The sequence below is a fragment of the Tupaia chinensis genome, unplaced genomic scaffold (genome assembly GCF_000334495.1).
Source record: "Tupaia chinensis unplaced genomic scaffold, TupChi_1.0 Scaffold000368_1, whole genome shotgun sequence".
In the NCBI taxonomy this organism is placed as follows: Eukaryota; Metazoa; Chordata; class Mammalia; order Scandentia; family Tupaiidae; genus Tupaia; species Tupaia belangeri.
In genome coordinates this window covers 2,205,404-2,212,755 of record NW_006159865.1, presented here as the reverse complement: position 1 = coordinate 2,212,755, position 7,352 = coordinate 2,205,404, and positions in this window count along the sequence as shown.

Here is a 7,352-nt window from a genome sequence, read left to right as displayed (position 1 = left end):
TGCCCTAACAGGGCATGGTCATGTTGCAATTCTTTTTCCTCCATTTATCCATCCTGTCAGGATTTTGGACACACACACACACACACACACACACACACACACACACACCCCTGGTGTGTTATTCAAGCTGCCCAGGCTGGGATTAAAACAAAGGATGGCCATGTAGGATCCACCTTTAAGTGTAGTGTTTACCTACTACAGCTACAGGACTGGCTGGCACATTCATTTTATTTAGGATCTTTCTTTAAATTCCCAAGTTGTCTGCTTCTTAGTGAACCAAGAGCTATTCATTGTCCAGTGAGAACTGAATCAGATCTGTGTACAATGAAATGCTTAATTCTTGCAAATTCAAAGATCCTATGATAAAAGAGATTGCTCCAGTAAACAACAGGTTACATGGAAAAAGCCATTTACTAGGATCCTCGCTGTTGCTGCCTCCCATTACTCTCCTTTCAGTATGTTCATGCTCGTGACCTTTTCTTTGCATGTTCTTGGAAACTCCATTCTTCTCTAGAGTACAGACTTTAAGGGCATTTGAAATGCCATTCCTCACAGCGTCTTTGTTGATTGTGGAAGTGTTGACTTTGCTTGAAGCTCCCTGGCATTCACCTTTCCAGTTCCTGCTAATGGCATCTTACTGTCCTGCTAATGGCATCTTACTGCAATCACCAGTAGCCCTCTGAAAGAGGGCTTTCTCTTCCTGATACAAGGTAGGCTGAACATGCAGGGAATTAACTTCTCTCCACCTTCAGCCAAAGGTGGGTGCTTATTGAGTGACACAACTTTTTTTCCCCATGATGGCTCCCATAGTTCCCAAGCAGGAAGGAGCAAGTGATTGCCCAGGAGGGCAAGCTTTGATAAAACTTTCCACTCCTGCCTTACTTCCTCATTCAGCTAGTACACTTTATGAGACTACTTACACTCAAAACTATGTCTATAGTGATACTTTTCAGAAAACACTGACATAGACAATAAGCATTTTCTCTTATCTGACCATCAATGGAATAACTTGATTCTTCATAGTGTCTTATATCTTGCTTCCTCAATCAGATCGTAATGACTTCTAGAGCAGAAGCCTTGTGATTCTCTAGGGTCAATCTACAGAACAGTAGATATGACACAGGGGTAAACTTAGAGAATGGGTACATTTCATGATTAAGCTCTTGTTAATGGGTCCTGAAAAGAATATTAGAACACAAAATGAAACTCTTTGAGGACTGGATTAAAAAGTGGATGGAACGGCAGACATGGTGGCACAGTGGTGACACCATGCTCTATATGGTGAAGTCACATGGGAAGGTCTTGGGTTCACATCCTGAGGTTTCCCTGTACATGCCAAGCATTGCATGTGTGTTCGAGATGCTTGTTGGCTGAGGGTGGCAGTGGACTGCAGCATGAAGACCTTCATTTTGTGTGTGTGTGTGTGTCTGTGGGGTCTCTCTCAAGGAGAAAAATTAAGAAACATTGTTAATTCTAGGGTTGAAGACTTGGAGGAAAAATAAAATCTGACAGGTCTTTTCTTGCTCCATAGGAGCAAAGGTTGGTGATATAGACAGTGGTGTAGGGACAGAGGAGAAAGTCATCCTTCATTGCAAATTTCAGAGTAATATGTAATATATTTCATAAAGAAAGAGTTTATCTTAGTACATCAAAAAAGGAGATATTCTTTTAATTCTGGAGCAGGAATATGTAAGAAATTATGCTGGGATATCAAAGGAAAGAAAAAGTACATTTTTCTTAGCCTTGAGTTGTGCCTCAAAATTACTTTAGAAAACTATGTAATTTTCAGCAAGTTATTCTGCAAGATATATTAAGAAGATATTAACTAATATAACATTTCCAGAAATCACCCCCCAGGGGGGATGGCCACACCTCAGTCCCTTCTCCTTTATTCTCTTCTTGGCATCTTGGGCACACACACACACATGTGCCTGCAGTGAGTTTAAGCCACCGGGTCCAGGACTCAAACTGTGGTCGACTACATGGGAGTCCAGCGACATAACCATTACGCTAACTGCTGGTCCCGGTAGCAGCACCCCAATTTTATATTGGTTATTAATACCAGCCACCACAGCCTCTGGAATGATATCATTTCTGCCAGTTGGTTTAGTCATACAACCTTTCTGTACTCAGAAAAGAATGACCACTCAGAACCTGGAAAACAACAGTGAGCACTGATAGGAGGCTTATGGCCAGTTTCCATTAGATCCATAATGGGATATAGAGGAGAAATTGAGAGTATTGGTGGCGAGTCTTTGTGAGATAGCTCTTGGGAGCTACAAACACTTTTAAAGGGAATTTTGAAAGAGTCTAAGATATTATATCATGCAGTATCATGATTCAGTAAAGTTAATTTATTGTTACTACTGTGACCACATTTGAATCAGTTTGGCAACACTGTGGCAAACCATAGAGTACCTTTCAGTTAAGGGAAGTAGTTCTCTCACATGTTCTCATTTAAATTTAAGGAGGAGAGAAAATGAGTTTATAAATGTGCTGTCAGAAAGAAATTAATCATAGAATTGGTGCTGTGAAAAGTCAGGCCTTCCATTTGGAGTAGAATGCCAACTTAGGATCCTAAAGACCCCCTTGGGACCACTATCAAAAAGAAAGTTCTGACTGATTCCTTTGTCGTCAGATTTGGCCCTCCCTGACCCAAGTCATGCAGTTGTAGGTGTAAAGTCAAGGTATATCATCCCACTTCTATTCAAAGACATGACTTAAAAAAATTCACTAAGCAATGCTACTGCTTGGGAGATACTTGAATGCATCAGCATAAGCCATCTTCAACCCTTCTTACGTTTATTACTGATGGAATAGATTGTTGGCTGCTTGTTGATGGAATGACAGCCTGTATTAAATTAGCTACAGGACTATTTTTATTTTTAAAGAGAGATTAAAGTTCCGTTTTTTGTTGCTACATGTCCTCAGTTTGATAGGATACAATTTAAGCAATGATACAGCATCTCAATTAATAGTAATTGCACGGTCCTCTTCATGTAGCATGAATGAGGCTCATGACAGCTCGATTCTGTGCATTCCTCTGGCTTTGTTTTTAACTTGACAGGCATATTTTTCTCTGGATGAATACTAGATGTTGGTTATTAGTAGGTGGGTTGGACTATGATCACAGCGATCACCCTCCTTTTAAATCAGAGTTACTCGCATATAACTGAGAGAGCCTTGAATAATTTTAACGAAGCCATATGTCTCCCTAAAACAGTTTGGAGTTTTTAGAACAAAACACAGATTTCTTATTTTTCTCGTTGGTCCCAATCTTATTGGCCATGCTACTATTGGCTTACTGTCACCCTGTGTTCTTTTTGAGGAGTTTTAGCACCTGAATGAGGTTGAAAGTAATTGTAGATAAATGTTACTGGAGTGATATGTAATTTCCTTCTTATGAATTATTCATATCAATACCTATTTCTGTAGCACTGCTGCATAAAATATTACACAGTGTGTATGAAAATGCCTTTATCATATTTTATTTCTGCATTTTATTTGGAAGTCATTTGGCAAAAAGGAAAAATCCTATCCTAAAACAAAATACCACCTCTTTATTCTCATATGAAATTTATTAGTCTAAAAAATATTAGTAATTTGAACAGTAGCGTATCTGTTTTTTATGTTTCTTGAACAATTTTACCATCTTGAGTCATTACTAAATGTTTTAAAACCAAATTTATTTTCTTTCCACCTACTTTTTTCCCCAATAAATTATTGAAAGATTATTGCTTCTGCTTTCAACTGAGACACTGCATTTATTATTACATTCCTTGTGAATACTTAGATATGCATGATAGAATGGACTATGGGACTATTCTAACTTCATGTAACTCTAAGATGATCATTAGGACTGTGTACTCTTTATTTTTTAAAGATACTGCTCTTAAAGTAGTATCTTTAGTAATCTTGAAGTATTGTAGAAATAATGGAACTGTTGAGTCAAGAAGTTGTGAGTCTGGATTCAGGATCTGCCATTGTTTTTTCTTTTAAATTTTTTTTTACTATAGGGTGCATGGGTTGGATTCAGGATCTGCCATTGTTTTTTCTTTTTCTTTTAAATTTTTTTACTATTGGGTGCATGGGCTTGCTAGAGAGAGTGAAAGACAGAAATAGTGAGAGGGAAAGTGAGATATCACCATGAAGGAGGTGGCCATGCCACAATCCCTTCTCAACACCGTCTCAGGGTTAAGGAAACCAACAAAGGAAGGGGAAGCACCCAGGACTAATGATAGTAGGGGCAAGAGCAGGGCCAGAAGCTTACATAATTTGGAGTCTTTTAGGTGAGGAATAAAGATTACAAATACAAGTTTGCATTTGTAATTATCAAGAAATTTGCTGGAGCCTCTCCTGGGTTCTTGGGGTCTTTCTTTAACAGAGCAGATGCAATGAAAGATGCAACCATGTAGTTGAGAAATTGGATGTAGTAGATGTGATAGAAGAAATATGAATGGAAAGGTGAATTTAGAACTAATAGGAAGATGAAATATTTGTCCTTCTATCTTTATCCTTGAATAAAGATAAGCAGGGTGTGGGAAGCTTAGATAAACCCCATCTGGGGAGACAGTGGGAATCAAATTGGTCAGAATGGAATTAGAAGTCCCTAAGTTTGGTGGGTTTTTATTTTGAGTTGCATATCATTTGGGTAGTAATGCACTATTCCCTTCTACAAAATAAGACTTTCAGCTGGCATTACTTTCTTATTATGTTATGATGAGCATGTTTGATACATATATATCTTTTTTTAAAAAAAAAAAACTTGCCGGAGGGTGCATGTGCTTGCCTATGAAAGACACAGAGAAACAGAAAGGAAGAAAGCACCCATTGGAAGTGGCCATGTTGCAATAATTTCTCCTTCATTTCTCCCTCCTTTTGGTATTATGGACACACACACACACTGCATGTTTTCCAAGCCTCCAGTCTGATACTTCAACCGTATAGTTGGTCATGTGGAATCCAGCCACCTTTACCATGCCACAAACTGGCCCAATACATATACCTTCTTCTTCTTTTTTCTTTTTTTATAAATTTATTTACATTCATTCACTGTACATCATTACAGCATACAAAATGAGATTTTTCCATTCAGAATACACTGTATATTGGCTCAATCAAGCACATCAACATATGTGTTATTGTCAACACATAATTTTCCATTTCTTGTTTTCTGTATATTTTGCCTTTTTTCCCATCCTTGATTCCCTATCTCACTCTCTGCCATCTCCCACCCTCCTCCCACACTGTGTCTCGTATCTATTGTTGCTTTCTATGCCTCCCCCATTTTATTGTTTCACTAAGTATCTTAATAAATCTAAGTAGGGCTATATAGCTTACTGCAGTCATCAAATAGGTATTTTTAATGCTTTTTCTTTTTTTTCTTCTGAAAATTTTTTTAAATTAATTTACATTCATTCCCTGAGCATCATCACAACATACTAAATGTGGTTTCCCATCTAGAATAAACTACATAGTGGCTTAATCATGCATGTCATCATCCATAATATTCCATTTCTACTTTCATATATATATGTTTTTTACCCCAAGTCTGACCCTCTGCCCTATTCCACTCTCTTATTACACTATCTCTGCTGTCTACAGTTGTCTTCAATTCCTTTTCCCCCAACATTTCGTTGATCACACAATATCATAAGTAATCTAATTACTTTCAATAGCAAGTTCAGCTGATGGTTTCAAGAAAAGCAGTTTTGAACTGGTAAGGATATTTCCTTGAAACTTAAAGCCTAGAAACATATACCTTCTTAAACTCCACTTGTAAAAGGATAGTTGGTAGAGATGCATACATATGATTTTTTTCCCCAAAGTTTAATTTTGTTTTTAACCTGAAGAAACTATCATTTAAAATATATCAATGTATGAGCAGTTTTAGGAGTGAGGCTGTTTGCCACTAGGCCAGCTCTTAGTATTCTGAGGAACATCATTTTGGTGGGCTTGTTTACTCATGCAGGAAAAAAATGTCAAACTTCTCACTATTGTAGGAGGGTCCTTATAGGGTGGGGGGACTTGTTTTCTCTTAGCGAAAGGAAAATCAGATTAGTTTCTCTAACACGTGGAGACTCTTGGAAGTTCTGAACAGGGTGGTGGTTTGTCACAGGTTAAAAAGGGATAGGGAGTGGATTTCAGAACATGGATGGTGCCTAGAGGAAGGAGAGATTTAGATACCAGGCTTGTGCCCAGGGGCTCCAAGAGAAGACAGTCTTGTAAGGTGTTTGGAAGACAAGATTAGCCAAGAGAAGAGCTTCAGCACTGGTCACCAGGGGAGGACAGTGTGCCCAGTGGTGTAGTCATCTCCTGAACATCACTGACATCAGCCGTCACACTAAATAGAGGCACCATGAAAAGGCCGTAATAGAGGAAACCACACACAGACAGGAAGCAGGAGAACTGTAAGCAACAGCAGCGGAAGTTCTGAAGGATCTTACTCTGGTAATGATGCAGGTGGGGATTTCTGCCTTGATGACTTGTCTGTTACAAAGGAAGCCTAGCTATATTTTGCCATCGAAGGCTGAGGAGGCCTTTGTTATTTTCTTATGACAATCTTGGTATTTTTTTTTTAATCACAAAATGGAATTGCTCATTAATATATTGATTGGGAGGGTAATTGCCCCAACAGAACTTGGTGTTGGAGACATATTTGATGGTTCAACTTCTCCTTCAAGAACTGACTTGTAGGAAGGCAGTGAGAATCACAATGAGATTGCTGCTGATGTGTATTATTTCAGACAAGGTACTGTTTGCTATGGTATGGATAGGGAGGCTTGTGTGTGTTTGTATCAGCTTTCTCTGTTCAGCTTCCATGCTGCCATTTAAAGAGAATTTATTTCAGATGAGTATTACCCATCATAATCTGCAGTGTGTGTTTGTATATTGACTCAGTAATTCAGACTCTTGCTCTGTGATTGATTCTGACATTGGAATGTCAAATGTTTGCCATCACTTTTCTTATTCTGAAACTACTTAGCAAACTCAGTGTTCAAATACCAAGTATCTACAGTAATATGTACGTGCATGTTTAGTCATTTCACATATGTTTAAAGAAAACTACATATGAAGAAAATAAAATATCTGTGGTCAAACACAGTACTTAGTTTGGGGGCTGCTGATAGGTTTGTAACTCTTTTCTTCTCCCACAGACACGTGGTATTTGTATAGATACCCAGTCAGATCTTGAGCTGACTCCCAGTTCCATTTTTCCCAGAAGTAGCCACTTTCTCTCTTTTTTTGGTAATAATTTTCAACTTTACATTTAATCACTGCACATCTTTACAGATGTACAAAATGTTTTTTCCCAGTGTGAATACAGTGCATGTCAGTCGAGTCATAGATAT